Below are 16,079 nucleotides of genomic sequence, written 5' to 3' on the forward strand. Positions count from 1 at the left end.
ACCCCAACTGAATCTAACAAGTTTGTCTGGATTATTAATTTTTTAAAAAATTTTCACAAGTTTAAAGGATTGAATTGTGTATTTTGGAGTCTGAAGGACAGATTGTAAAGGTACCTGTGTAAGAGAGAGAAGTGTAGTGGTTTAGGCTGCCTCATCCATCAGTGGAGAGAGGTTGGCATGTTGCATTTTCTTAGGCACTTATCTTTGCATGGAAATTTATTGGCTGATCATCTCAGCAGGGCATTAACAGGATGTCTGTGGTTAGTCATCATCATCATCTGTTATCTCCAGTTCCTTTGGCTTCAGACTGAGAGAATAATTCTGGATGCTACCTGGAATGGAGGCACCTGGGGCAGAAAGTGACCAGGTCCCAAAAGGAGAGTTCCCGCTGTGAACTCTTGCTCAACCCTTGGAACTGAGCTGCTGCTGGCTGTCTAACAAGACAGATTCAGTAGGACTTTCTCCTCTCCACCAGCCATGTGCTAGGTGAATGTCAGCATTAGAGGACCTAGTCCCAAATGCCTTCTTGGGTAGGATGGCTCCAAGATGTTTGGCTCAATGTAGCGAAAACATTTTTAATTCTGGACATGCTCAGCTGATGAATTAAAGGTGCCTGAGTAACTGCTCTGGAGGAGAACAGAGTGGTTAGAGAAGGGACAGAAGATCCCTCACTATCAGGCCTCTCCACCTATTCAAGTGGCACTGTGGACACCTAGCTGCTGGTTTAGATCCACCAGTCCTTCGTCCTCCATGGACTTGAACAGACAGGTAGAGATAACAATTTGTTCTGTTCAAAAGTGGGCCTAAAACTAGGGTTTGACTGCTAGAATTAATGAGTGGCACATGAAAAACCTGTTTTTCTATGGCTTTGAATCTTGTGACTGGATTAACCTATGTCTAAGAAGGTATGAGCTCTATTCCAAGGTTTGCCTGCAGCTGGGAAACTCCTCAAAGTTCTTTCCTCTGGGGATTCTCTGATGACTTAAAATACAGTGAAAGAGCTCTTAGATGTCTCTTTTGTTTAACGAACTACAATTATTTTCTCCCTTCTTACCTTCACATGCTTTGTGGGATTTCATCTTTTACCTTCTAGTCCTCTAGTAGCTGCCTTGAAATGTGCCAACAGGCTCAAAAGGCTGGGGTAGGGGAGAGAGAGAAAGAGACAGAGAGATACAGGCCAGCATGTAGTGCTTTTCTGAGAAAAGCAAAATTAAAAGGGTGTAGTGTCTGTCCTATGAAATTTCCTGTATCCCTAAGGGATGGGCTAAAGACAAGTGAATGGACTGAGGGAGGTATGACATATTAAGGACTCATGTTGAAAAGAGCAGGTAATTCTTTTAGCAACTTGAGGAGCTCCCCAGTTCACTCCTACACTTCTGGGGTCTATTGAGCTTGCACAAAGCTGTGATGCAGCAATTAATGTCCTCACGCTTTATTTTGCCCTATTTGCTTGGATACTCCACATGAGATCTGTAGGAAAAAGAGAAATAAAGATGAAAAGAGAGGACTGCCATTTTTTCCAGAAAGAGCAGATTGCAAGACTGTGGCATTTTTCCCACACATCTTGAATAGTTTTGTGCTTGGGCTTTTTGAGGAGTTTTTAATTAATTTATTGTTTAAATAACTGTAATGAGAAGAGCCCCTGCCACACTGATTCTAATGAGGATTGCATTTGCTCTGTATCTTTCTCGTTGTGGACTGTATAATTTAAATATCTTAGCCAACATGTGCCGTGGCAGATTTCACTTATATCTGCTTAAATTAAAGCTTGTCAGTTTAGGAGCTAAGAAGCATGCAAATATTTGAGAGATATTTGACATTCACTGCTGAAATCATTGCACTAAATATCTGGCATCCACGACATTACTTGAGAAGGGTTAGAAATTCTTGCTGCGTTGTACAGGCTGGACATTCTGGACTTAATGAAGAAAAATGCGCTTATCCTTATGTGTTCATAACTAAGGTCTCCACCAAAATTTCAGCTTGTTTTTCTTCTATATTTTCTCCGAGCAATATGTGACTATTTGAGTATCTCAAAGTTGCTGCAAAGAGAACAAACAGTACTAATATCTCAGAAGTAGTTGGAGTAATAGCACGATTTAACTGTAAAAGGAATGGCATTTCCTTATGTTCTCATCCTCTAGAAATGCAAAGGAAGATGGCGCTAAGCTGGAAGAGTCTGATGGAACCTTGGACATTTGAACAGCTCCAGGAGATGAAGATTAATTTCCTGTAGTGTGTATTTTTTCCTATTATGGGTCACTATATCAAAACACCATACTATATGTAGTACGTACAGCATGCAAATTTTCTGTGATGAAAAGCACTGGCTTGTTGACACACTGAAGTCAAAACTGGATATTAAAATAGAGGTGTTAGACTTCTAAGTGTAATCTCAATTGTAGTGTAATTGTAGTGGTACTTAATTGGCCATTACAAAAGGCAGAAGAACCCAAATATTCTAATACTAAGACAGGGTCCTTGCTACCAATTATAGAGCTGCTTCCTTTTCTGATACAAGATCAGTTAATATGCAAACAATATCAGAGGAAGTATGATCACAGGATAATTAGGGTAGAAAATATCTCAAGAGGTCTTCAGTCCAACATCCTGCACTAGACAGGATCTGCCATAAGATGAGACCAAAGCTCAAAGCTTTACCTAAGTGGGCCTTGAAAACCTCCAAGAAGGCTGCACAATCTCTTGGCAATTCTGGTTGTTCCCACGGGAAAAAGAAATATCCTTATAACCAGTCTGAACTGCTTTCTACTCATGCCTTGCCTTCACACCACACACTGCTATGGAGAGCTTTTCTCTTGTCTTGTTGGTGATGTCTTTGCCCAGCAACAGGGTGCTCTGCTGACCACCCACTTCTGGTGACTGAGATGCAAAGAGGAAGCCCTGATGTTCTGACATCTTACATGGTATAAAGGCAAGTAATGGCTGTTAAACACAGCATTTCCTCTTCCAAAGTCCATGCGCTGCCTTACTCTAATCACTCCTTTCATTTTTTTATTTAGCCTTAGACTGGTGGGTCTCCTACTGTTCAAAGGTTTTGAAAGCTAGGGAGAAGGAACATTTTCTTTGATCTCTGTTGATTTATGTTGTTTGCAGTTAGGCACAGGACAAAACACCACTTCCCCCAGAGAATTTTAATGTTCCATTTTCCAGTTTATTCCCCATTTCCTTCAGGATCTGACTTTTAGCTATCATCATCTGTCTTATTCATTGTGAAACTTTGTGTAAGTGGTGGCACAAGCCCTGAGCACGTCCTACTCTGCAATCTCATTAGAGCCAAGGAGAAGAGTCATGAACTCAGCTCTTGGCTCTGCTACCTGCTCATTCTAACATGTGTTGGCTGCAATTATTGTCCCTTTCACATGCAGCACACTGCCATGTCCAGGTTACCAGCTTTGAAGGAGCAGCAACCTGCCCCTCTACCTACTAAAGCCTATGTGAAGGTCAGATCTGTCATGCTGAGCATAATTAGAGAGACACGGCAAGGAACTTGGTGGGCAAAACACTGGTGGAGAAGATGGAGTTGACAGAAGTGAGCCACCTTTTGTAGCATTTGAACTTTCTTGTAAGGGAATTTTGTTTTGTGTTTGAATTCAGGGTGGGTCCGAGTGGAGGTGTTACTCAATCCAGCAGAAACCATGTGCAGGAGTGGGTTCCTTCATGCTAAAACACTGTGCAACTCTAACACTTTGACTACACTTCTTCATGCCATGGACTCACCTCTGTGATCCTCTCCCTTTCTTCCTGCCTGCCCAGTTTCAGGTCTGGAAAATTCCTGTTGGCAGCCTCCTGTAGCACTGGAATGCTGAATGTTTCAGGCTGGCTGGTAAATCTTCACTTTTTGGATAAGAAAACCTGTATATAGAAAAATGAAATTTCATTGCACTGCCCCATGTGCTTTTCAGAACTGCTGTTTACTGTTGCCTGAGCCCCTGTTAGTTGAAAAGCTTGGGAGGGGCTCAGGAACTTCACACACCCAGGGTGCCTCTGCACTTTGTTCTCACTGATGGCATTCAATTAATTTGTTTCCTCTGAAGAATTGGACAGGCTTTCTCCAGATTTGGTGCTGCACATTAATGCTTATGCATAATGTGGCTTAAAGAAAAGATGAATTGGTGAGCAGTCTGGAAACCTGAGGCACATTGCCCTTTTGAGTAACAATTCTGCATATGGAAGGCAGAGGAAAACACAGCCATAGGGCCTCTATGACCTGTTCATGGGTAAATAATTATTTAGAAAACATTGATTTGGAATGAAAAGTCAGCTCAAAGGCCTGATGGTTATACAACAGTCCACGGGGTTAATCTGGAAGGTTGTGAAATCAGTCAAAAATCAAATTAATCTCTGAACAAAACTGGCCTGGTGACGTTTTTATTTTGAGAAATAGAAAGAAAAACAAAGCATTGTTGATTGCTGTGAGTGGAGAAAAACATCCTTCAGGCTTTTGACATTTTTGAGATGCAATGTTACATCAGATTAATTAAGCCAAATGCTCTATATATGCATAGGAGCAACATGCTTGTGAGTAGTGAGTGGGTAAGTTCTCTGAGCATTTCCAGGACATGGAAGACTTTAAAATGGACTCATCTAAATTTTTATGGCATGTCATATAAGCCAGCCAAGTTGGAGAATTGGGCAAGACACCCAGGAAGTCAGTGGCGTGAGACTAATGTTCATTATCTTAGATGTTTCTTGTTCCTGGATCCTGTTTCCCAACTGAAAAATTAGGATAATGCCAAGGTTCAACTGACAGTGTCTGTTTTATTTATCCTCAATTTAGAGTTTAGATTTCTTTGTAATAAGATATAGTTGACTCAATTGCAGCCCTTGTGAGAGGAGGATGGTTCCTTCTACTCTTTTTATCCATGGAGTGTCAAGGAAAAGGTGACTTCATAGAAGAGGTAGGGTATGGCAGACAGGAAGGAGGAGCAACCACTTACTAAAAGAGGCTTCCAGTGGACAGGCTGGGACATAATGGATAAAAGCATTATCTATAATATCTTATATTCTAAAAGAAGTAGATTCATAACTAAATGTCTTTGGATAGGAAGAAACGGCTTCATGAGGACCAGGACCAGGACTGGTTATGCATGGCCTGCTCTGGTCCAAAGATTGACTGAGTTGAATGAAACCAGGATAGAAAATATCCCTGCAAGGATGCAGTGGGCAGGGGAAAATGGATATATGTCATCCATTTATGGTGATTATGTTTGACCTAGTCAGTCCAATTTGTGAAAAACTGGCTGGATGATCTGGCCCAGAGAGTGGTGGTGAGTGGAACTGAATCTATTTGGCAGCAGGTCGCCAGTGGTGTTCCACAGGACTCATCTTCTGGGCTGGTCCTGTTTAACATCTGTATTGATGATTTGGACGAGAGGGCTGAGTGCATCCCCAGTGAGTCACAGACAACATCAGGTTCAGTGGGACTGTTGGTTTGCCCGAGGGCAAGGAAGGCTGTAGAGAGAGGTCTCCATGAACTGGATCAATGGACTGAGGCCAGTTATGTGACCTTCAAAGTGCTGGGTCCTGCACCTGACTCACAAGAACCCACGTCAGCACTACAGGCTTTGGGCAGAGTGGCTTGAGGGCTGTCACTCTGAGAGAGCAGAAGTGGATTTGGGGATGCTGGCTGACAGCCACTGAACATGAGCCAGGATGTGCCTGGCTGGCCAAGAAGGCCAACGGCATCCTGGCCTGTAGCAGCAATAGTGTGGCCAGCAGGATCTGGGAAGGGATTTTCCCCCTGTACTCAGCACTGGTGATGTCTCAAAATCTGTGTTCAGTTCTGGGCACCTCACTTCAAAAAGGACATTGAGGGTCTGGAGCATATACAAAGCAGGGCAACGAAGCTGGTGAAAGGTCTAGAAAACCTGTCTTTTGAGGACTGGGTGAGGGAGCCTGGAGAAAAGGAGGTTCAGGAGGGATCTCATTGCTCTCTACCACTGCCCGAAAGGTGGTTGTAGTGAGGTGGGGACCATCTCTTCTGCCATGTATCAAGTGAAAGGACAAGGGGAGGCAGCCTTAAGTTGCACCAGGGGAGGTTCCAACCAGATATTAGAAATAAAAAAAATAACTGAAAGAGTGGCTAAGCCTTGAATAAACTTGCCCAGGGACATGGTGTAGTCACACCTCTAGAAGTGTTGGAGAGACTTGTGGCAGGTGGGGACCAGGTTTAGGGGTAACTGCAGCAGTGTTGTGTTAACATTTGGACTAAATGACATTCAAGGTCTCTTCCAGCCCTGATAATTCTGTGAGAAATTAAGAATTCTCATTTATATTCTAGTAAAATCCAGTTGATTTTTTTGTTCAAAAGCCTCTCTTTTGGGGGGCTCTGAATAAGGGAGGTTTGCCTGCTGAATTGTGATTTCATAACACAAGAAAGCTCTTTCATTGCAAGATGATTTGAGGTTATTGGAATGAAAAGTACCATCAACATCTGATATAGTAGTTATTGAACTGCTGGATACTCCTTCAGGTCTAGAAGCCTGTTTCCTGTGCTCACATACTGCTCCTCCTAGCTGATGAGAGCCTTGCTGAATTTTGCAGAGATTATAGGAAGTTAATACTTGAAGGTATTCTCTTCTCCTCTATTTAAGCCAAGTACAAGCAAAAGCAGTGAAGATTCTGCTTGTCTTAACCACAATGGAAATATCTTCAGTCAATTAAACCATTAAAATTATCTTCTGTCTTTTGATCCCTATTTGTACCCACTTGTCCCTTAGTTTTATCTTTTCTAGTGCTGAAAGGAAGGCTCATTTGCTTCTACTGCATTTCTGGAGGTGGGCAGCTCACTGCATGGTGCTGCTATGGGAATGGTTTCCATCAACTCCAGGTCCCACTGGGGTGTATAATTCTTCATAAATGGAAAAGCAACTGTCCAGGCTTTGCCCTGAAGAAACACACAAAGGAAAATGTGCAATATACAGTTTTCTTTCTTTTGATCCCTTTTTCTTTAGATAATACATGTCAAATTTAAGTCGAATAGTCCCAGTGAGATCCATTATATTAGCACTAATAATTTATATGTTTTACAGATATAAACTTCTCTTCCTGCTCATTTCTGAAGCAGTCAGTGCACTTAATTCCCAAAATATAGTCTGAGCCTACACAGACATCAAGATCCTGGTAACTGGAACATATTGTTTAAGTATGTGGGAATTCTGGAAGTCTCTTCACACCCAAAATCACTCATTCATTGTAAGTAATAATATTCATTCTTATTAATTATGGCTATAGAATTTTGCTGGACCCTTTCCATTTTTTAATGCTTTAGGCAATGCTCCATGACACTTTGACCAATATTTAGAAAAAGAAAGGACCAAATGTCTTCTTCTCAGAGCAAATAAATTAATTTTTATGGAATGGTAACTGAAGGGTAGAACTGAATAAGCTAGTTGCAATGGAAATAATCTTTCAAAACATTGGAAAAGTTAGACACTTGCAATAGCATGTGGTCTAATTTCCTGAACCTGTGAGAAAGGACATGAATTATTATATAGCTTACTGCTGAACATATGCCTGATTCCTTATGCATGTAGAAAGCAAGGGTGGAATACGTGCATGAGTCAGGTCCAGCTTTTCTCATTCTGTCTCTTACAAGTTTAAAACCAAAGCAGACATTGTGATTGACAGGAAGGCATGCCAAGAAGTGAGCCAGAGCAACTTAGAGTAGTCTAGATGCTTCTAAACTGGACGGGACAAGAAGAAAAATAACTTTTGCTAACATCTCTAATTTGTAAATAGTTTTTATTGTATTTTGTTTAAAAAAACCTTGTCAAAAGTTTTGGAAATATATTTTTTTCAGTGTGTATCAAAATGGCCAGTGTGGTAATTTTGCATATGAACCATACTCATCCACTGTTCCTCCGGCATGGCAGCCTGTTTCTAATATTCCTGCACAGTTTTCACAGCATTTGCAGATAAGTACTGAACCTTGTCATAGGGGTGGGGTCAAAGATGATGCAATGAGGTCTTTTAGAGGATTTATTTTCTGGTTGTTGGTTAGTTTTCATTTAGTTGGGGGGTTTATTTGTTTGGAGTATTTTTTTAAGAAAGAAACATATACTTGAGTTTAAAATTCACGTAGAATCTTGGCTCCTTTAAGGTCACATCAAGGTGGGATCCTGCAAACACAGCTTTGTTTGCTAGGGAACATAGGATGTTCACAATTCACATTCAATTTACTGCTTTTACGTGAAAGGTTTCTGGATTTCAGAGCTGGATGGTGGGGTGACATTGAATACAAGATTGTGTAGCATTTTATAGAACTTTTCTTTTATTACCAGCTCGATAATCACATTAAGTTAGACTGAAAATTTGAACTAATTCTTTCCCTTGAGGCCTGGGCTCTAATAATGGTAAAAATCTCTGAAATAAGATGAATACAATTCAATAATTATATTGATAAATAAAATGAAAATCAACTAATTGTGTCATTCAGTCAGTTGCCTGCCTCCGTTGTTGCTGCCTTTCTGCATCAGCGACTGCTAAACTTTTTCTGTCACACTTCAATAAATTTAATTGTGCAGAATAAATGAGCTAATTTTTGAAGTCACAGGCACTGTTTGCAAGATAAGGATGATGATTTATTGACCTCCTTCTAACTCTGTAAGAATGTCACCCTCCTTTTTCCTGACAACCATAAAAAGGGGTTTTGTCCCTCTTCACCAGCATCTTGCTAAATCCTGCTTTGTATATTTACCTTCCCATCTCATTTTCTTGAAGTCACATAATGCAGCACAATAGATCAAAGATCCCTGCTTGAATTTGGTGGCCATATAGAATATTCCAAATTATTATTTGGAACCAGAACCATGGGATTTTTTTCTTTAATTTTATGCTACTTTCTTCTGATGAGCTTTTCATTTGTTGTATTTTTGAAGAGTGGGGGTTAACAGGAAGTACAAGAAAAAAGGCACAGATTAATGCCTGTTTTTTTTTTTTTTTTTCTGGAAGACATGTTCTAATCTCAGTCATGGTTCTGTGAGTTCATATACCCTGCCAGGATGGACACTCACTCTAGTGCTCATTCATATTGATAGTTTGACCAGGAACATGGGAAAAAAGGCTGATATTAGGCACTGGACACGCCTCAGGAAAAAAAAAAAAGGCAAAAAAAAAAGCGCCAGTTTTTAAAACTTTCTTTTCTGTTTCTTGCCTATAGAGGATGAGAAGACGAGAAGATGGCACTGACTGTCTTGTCTGTTGATAGTGAATAGGCTGTACCCATTCTTTCCCACCTCTCTGATTTTCTTTGTGAGTTAGGGTTTTTTCAGCAAAACATCTGTATGACAGCCACAACTATCCTTTTCCATAAGGCTGGATATTTTGTTCTGTTCTTTAAATTAAAGCCTCCAAGTAACCTATATGTGTATGAAAAGGGTTGATGAGACACTGTGGAACAGTTGTGGTACAACTGTGTCTCTGTTACAGCAGACAAATCGGTTGTCATCCTGTAGCAATGTGATCCCTGAATCTAAAATCTTGGTAATCTATTGAGTCAATAAAACTCTTTAGAGGAAAAATAAGATCAGCATCAACACATCAACTGTGTCAGAAAATGCTCTCAAAGTTCTCCCTCCCTGTCTCTGCCAAATAAATCCAATAAATGACAAGGATGGGGACACCTTCTTTGTGTATAAAATGCCTTTCTCCTGAGGTGCACTGGGCTGTGCAAACCATCTCACTGTGTACTGTGTTTCTTCTTCACACCGAGATTGAATCTGCTATTCTTTGACCATGATGCTAGGCAATATAGTAGGTCAAATATATATGAAAGCTAGCTAGACATTGACAAAACTGGCATCCTGGAAGTGCACAGTAAAAGACTTTTTATGGAGCCAGGATTTCAGCCAGGAACCTAGAACACAAACTTTCAGAAAGCTTTTTTCATGTTTTAGATGTTATATTGGACCTTTTCCTGCTGTAATTTTCTTCTAAAGAAGACTTATAACCTCCTAAATATTTCCTGTCAGGTGTTGGCTAGGTGAAATGCATCCTAGGGAATTGCAGCTGGAGGAATCACAACATCCCACATACAGAGCAGTCCAAATTCCTGCCAAACTCTTCACTGTGTCTTAAACCACTTGCACTCTTTGTGACTGATGCTTGTAGCAAAAAGGCAGACCTAACCCAGAAAAGTCTTCTGCATCTTAGCTCTGCCTTCCTTCAAACAAAAACCTATGCCTGATTTAACAACCTGCCTGGGAGCTCCACACAAACCTAACACAGACAGCCTTTGCCGGATTTTGCTTCTTTGCTGGTAATTGCTGTCCCTCCACGTTTTCACTGTGTAGTTGGTGTTTGTGTCTTGGTTGCTGTGGGTCACTTAATTTACACTATCTCAGTAACCTCTCAAACTGCACTGGAGTGATTATATTGATTTTGGGAGGAGCACTGAAAGCAAATTAAACCTGAACAAAACTTACTCTTTGGCGAAAAAAGCATTGCCAACTTTAAAAGGACAAAATGCCACCAGCATGTAATGTTTTATTGGGCTGTAGTAAATACTTGGGAGAAAGATTTCCAGTTCATAAAGCACCTCCAAAACGCTGATTGACCTTCTGTTTTGTTGACCACTATAATTTTTCTTTTTGCAAACCAAGTTCCAACTGTCCTGCACATTTCTTGCACCAAGAAGAAAATAAAGGATGTAATAAACCTTGGAAATTGTGGCAGGTACAGGAGATTTCTGAAAATGCTAAGTCTGATTCCGATCAACATTTCTAAAGCCATGGCTTCCACTGAAGAAGTTTTCTGTGCTTTCTTTGAAAGAAAGAGGAAAGGAGTAGTCTTGCATTGAAAGTAGTTCTAATTTTCCTGTTCAGATTTTTTCTGCTGTGCCATCCACCAGATCTTAAATTGCAAGTAGATGAATAGAACATATTTTATAATTAATCCAAATTGTACATATTCATCATGCTCTGTAAATTGTAACACAGTTCTGCCCTTCTTTATTCTTTTTTGTTTGTTTTCTGATTATGTGGGTATGACTGAGCATTGCTGGTCTGCTCTGGAAGTGACTTGGCAAAATGCCACTTGCTTGTCACTCCAAGTCTGATTTACAGACTAGCTAAAGGGTACAAGCTTTGGTGAAGTAATTTGTCCATAGATGAAACCAAAATTAGGCAAATAAGGGCTTCTCATAAAAGAAAACCTATCTTCCCTGTTGCTGAATGTAGAAGCTGAACTTTTCAGGTGTGGGAATAAATCAGAGCCAAGTACAGAGATAAGACTGGTGAAATTTTGTTGTCTTTCTAACATACCAGCCTTTTGTTTCATTCTGATGAAGATGTGGAAGCCAGCTGTATTACCAAGGCAATGCATGGACAATACCAGGGTTTAGGTTTGGTACCTTCCTAAAAATACTGGGCTTTTTGTTCATTCTGCTGAACAAATGGAAGCCAGGCCCGTTATTTAGGCAATGCATGGATTTGAGATTATTCTGTGTTCTTTGATGTTTGAAAACTAACTTGGCAATAACAGAACCATCCAATTATGTAAAAAATCAGGAGCTTGAGGGTGTATTGAAGCCCAAGTGAAACAAATAGAAAAGAATGTCTAGAGACAGGAGCCATTCAGTGTCCATCACTGGCTTGGGTTCCTCTATTGCCAGACCATTTCCAGTCTTCAGGACAGATCTAATATGATTAGATCACAGCATCCTCTATTTCACAATATATGCTTACTGAAAGACACTTGTTTCCAGTTGAGATTTTTTCCTAGTATGTTGTGGTTTTAGACTGCCTTGGAATATTTTATATAACATCAGCCACTGTGCAGATTTGTCTATTGTACAGTAATTACTTAAATAGGGGATTTTGTATGCTACAGCCAGTGATTCATGAACTGCAGGGTATCTGCAAAAGCAGGCTTTCATTGGGATTATGGGATGTAAAAAGCCTGGAGGTTTTGCCTTTGATAGCAGACCTGCCATGGCATCCACATAGGGTTTGTCTAATAAATTGTATTAGTGCTGATAATTTTCCCCCCCAACTCCTTACTATTCTGAAGTGCTTGAAAGAAAACTGTTTCTGTGTGAGTTATTGCTGTGGCTATCATTAAAGAATGTGTTCAGCATGTGTGCTGTTGACCATGAAGTATAACAGAGAAGCTGAAATAGTCCTTCAGAAATTACTTAACAATTTGAAATTTGCAATTATGTGATTTCTAACTAGAAATAAGGGAGCCGTGGAATGTGTGGGAAAAAGAGCACAGTTCAATGTCTTCAAGGGGATGTGATCTCTTATTGTCCATCAGTTTAGGGTTAGGTAGCTAAATCTCCTACCTGCTTTTGGAAATACTCTCAGCCACTGACAAAAAATGGAGCTACTGATTGATTTATGGCATTGTCTAATTTAGCATATTGAATTATTTCAACCCCACAAGAAGGAGGAGGATATGCTGATGACAGCATGTTCAGGCCTGTGTATTCAACCAATGTGTTAGACTAGGGATCTGTGCCAGACACAGGTAAGCCTAAAGCTTTTTCCTTCTGTGAGATCCAGGAGGAACTGGGCAAAGGGAATCATAAATATTATAATGGCTTGCTGCTTGATAAAAATACTGAATTTTTCTAGGGATAGAAGGTTTCTGGTGAAATTTCCTTGCTGAATTTTCAGTCATCCCATTTCTAAATTGCTGCATGTTTCATGTCATAAAGACAGAAACAGTTGTGTTGTACTTGCTTGTGAGTTTTAATTATAGCCGGCAGAGAATTTCAGACATGCTGATGCTTGATTTTATGTTGGGATCCAAATGGCTGCATTTTGTTTCCAGGGGTTGGGAAAGATCATTTTCTTAGTCATATTTCTCTGTGATCTAGAGCTGTACAGATAAAAACAAAACCAAAAAAGAACGCTTAGTGCTATTAACTCCCTTCCTTCTGAAGTCATCACAGCTCAGGCGTGGCAGATCAGCAGAGAGTAAGTGCAAGTTAGGGTATGTAAAAGCAGAGTGCTTGTTTGGTACCTGAGATTATTGTTACTGCCATACAAAAGGGTCACATCAGACATTAGCAGCAAGAAAATTTTAGATGTCCCAATTCTATACATCCTTGCTCATTTTTGGCTGTGCCTGTTTCAGGCTGCCTAGTGTGCAGCAGGTTGTGTGGTATTCTAAAAACTAAAAAAAAAATAAAAAAATAGGAGGACAGCAAGCAGTGAGTGTATAGTTGTGTTTGTACTTTGTATGTACAGACAGAGCTGTATATCTTCAACCAAAATCCTCTGTTCAGCAGAGGTTCCCTGGGTTAGGTGCTTTGTAAAGGTTTGGTTTTAAAGTCGTGTCTGATTCTACTCTCACTATTCTCAGCTCTGTTTTGCAGCATTTGGCCATGCAAAGTGACGCTCCCAAACAGGGCATTGGAGGAGACTCAGCTCAGCAAAGCTGCAGGTAGAGCAGAACTCATTGCCACTGTTTTCCATATGTTCCTCTCTATGGGGGCCTGACTGGACCTGACCTGAGGAAGATGCAGAATGGAAACTTAATGGAGAAGCAAGTCCCACCCCCAGGTATGTGAGGCAGCCAAACTCTTTTGTTCTCATTCTCTTTGATTTAGGATGTTTCTGTCCTGGGGGAGGAGCCTGTGATTGTGTGTGTGTACTACAGGAAGCACATTCATCCCTTGGTCTGCTAATTCCATGAACACATTTAATACTCAGCCTTAATCTGCAGCCCTCAAAAAAACCCTTCCGTATTTCCTTTTTTTTTCTTTTTTTTTTCTTTTTCTTTTTTTTTTTTTTTTTCTGTTTTGTTTTAAGTTAGTTCACGTTGGTTAATCATTTTAGAAATGTTTAGGGCTAGGATTGTGAAACCTTTGCTGGCAAGAGTTTTTCCCCTGGAGTCAAGGAGACTACTCATTAGCATGACTACTTGCCAGCATGAAGGAGGGATTCACAATCTGGACTTTTGTAGTTTTAAAAATATGTCTCTATTTAGCTGATTTGAGCAGCTGAACAAGGCTAGTTATGGAAATCAGGCTGTCACACTCTGGTGTTTTACTTCAGAATGCATCTTTGATGAAGAAAAGCATTTTTGCATAGCACATGTACACACGTTTAAATAGTATTTTAGTTATCTGATTGGTGCCTTCACTTTCACATACAAGCATTGTGTGATGCCCAGTAAAAACCAAGTAATTTGTTGATAAATCCCTGCTCTATACCCCTCTTAGCTTATGCACAATGCAAAAATATATGTGGGTCAGCACTGACAGAAAAGCCATTATGGGGAAACTATGCCAACCTCTTGGATGTGGGTAGTGCTTGCAGGACATCTGTTTTTGAGCCCAGTGGGTGGAGGGGGTAGGAGGTGAGGAGTTGGGTATGGTTGAATCTGCAGGACGTGAAGGTGGCATGGCTGTACCTCTTGTTCCTGCTTGCAAGAAGCAAAACTCAGAGGAAGGAAGTCTGGCTCTGTGACAGAAAACCCTGTGCTTTATATTATACCGGTTCCCTACTGCGAGTCAGTCACTCCCCCTTTTTTTTCTGAGGACACGTGAAACAACTCTGCCTCTGCTCTGCATGGCTAACAGCAGCAGTGACCTTCAGGCTTGCCACTTAAAGCTGGTGTGGGATCATCCCAGGGAAATTTCAAAACAACAGTATCTTTCCTTTTCCCTGCTGCTCCTCCACCCCACTCTGCTCCGTGTCTCCTCTGCAGCCATCAAGTCTGGGTGCTGGAGCACCAGAGTTCCCTCTTCTGCCTGCCTCTCCCTCCACCTTCCACAAAGCTGACAGGGGGATTTTTCACCTCCTCACTTTCCTTTTTCCTCTTTGATTAACTTTGGACCAGATGGCCAGTCCCCAATCTCTCAGCATGCATTTGACTGACAGGAGCCTTTGATAAACCTCATAAGAATGAAGTCATCTTCAGGTCACCTCCTCTGCCTGGCCTTTAGCATCCCACACATACCACCATTATCTGCTGAATAGGAGACAAAGGAAATTAGCTCCAATTCCCTATCATCCCCATTATTTTCACACTGATTTAAACAATGAGGCAATGAGATGCCCTTCACTTTCCTTAGAAAGGTACAAATGTCAGCTGTTAAGAAATGCAAACAAGAGGGTTCCCATGTTAATGGATGGGCTTCTTTGTAAAGCCATGAAGTGGTAAAGTGGATTTATTCACCACCGGCCTGGAAAATGCTTAACACACTTCTAAACAAATTCTTTAATGACTTTTATTTTATACACAATGTGGAGTGCTTGAGAGGTCTCATTGTTTTGGTCTGGATATATACAATGAGGTGATATACTGCTCTGTTGTTTTTCCATATGCAGTTATCAACCGGAATCTTGGAATCTGAATTCCCTGACATACAGAAAGGTTTAGCTGTGTATCAATCCAAGCACTGTAATGTAGGAAACTACCTCCAGTTCCAAGTGAGAAAGAAAATTTATATACTCTGGACTAAGGACCAAAGTGCATGAATCAAAACATCAATTCTACAGAGATTTGTAAAGAGCAACCTCATATCCACTTGCCTATTACCATTTTATCTGAGAAGAAAAATAACAGTACACCTTAGGAATTATTGCCTATGGGGCACTTCAGGGCAGGCATGCTAGAAAATATCTGCAAAAAATATTTATTTTGATATAAGTTCTTTCCCAAGATTGTGGTCTTCCACTTGAATTGATTTGACTGTCAGTTATTTCTGGTTTTTTAGCAACTGAAAGTGTTTGGATGATTGGGCACTTGCATGAAAACATTCTCCAGATCAGTGGCACACCCAAATACACAGCAGGAGATAAAATCATCATTGGTCTCCAAATTAACACTTGGAAAAACTGGTCCATAACTTGGACAATATTAAGTGGTCCAACATTAAAATATAATTTGTTTTTTCTTCTTTGCTTACTCTCTCTAGTAAAGCAGTCAGCATCTTGCCTCCAAAACGGGGGTTCCTACAAAGCCATCTCCTGATGGGCAGTTGAAAAGTCCCACAGAAGACCGTATTTATATATTCCACACAGCAGCAATGATACTGGGAGCTAGAAACTGGGAGCTGTATTCCTGTTGCCCAGTATGAAACAGGATCAAGGACAGTGTGTCAG

The 16,079-nt window shown here is 40.6% G+C and overlaps 1 long non-coding RNA gene across 8 annotated transcripts in view; it reads left to right on the forward strand.

Moving 5' to 3' along the window:
• LOC135302482 (uncharacterized) overlaps positions 1–16,079 on the forward strand; it is a 122,939-nt gene that overhangs the window by 31,404 nt on the left and 75,456 nt on the right. For 7 of the 8 annotated variants that reach the window (XR_010364080.1, XR_010364083.1, XR_010364084.1 and 4 more), the window contains exon 3: positions 13,330–13,529. This is a non-coding gene — a long non-coding RNA (uncharacterized LOC135302482). Of the gene's footprint in view, positions 1–7,052; positions 7,216–13,329; positions 13,530–16,079 lie in introns of all 8 variants that reach the window. The other variant, XR_010364081.1, reaches the window with a different exon arrangement.

The sequence above is a fragment of the Passer domesticus genome, chromosome 1, assembly GCF_036417665.1.
Source record: "Passer domesticus isolate bPasDom1 chromosome 1, bPasDom1.hap1, whole genome shotgun sequence".
NCBI lineage: Eukaryota > Metazoa > Chordata > Aves > Passeriformes > Passeridae > Passer > Passer domesticus.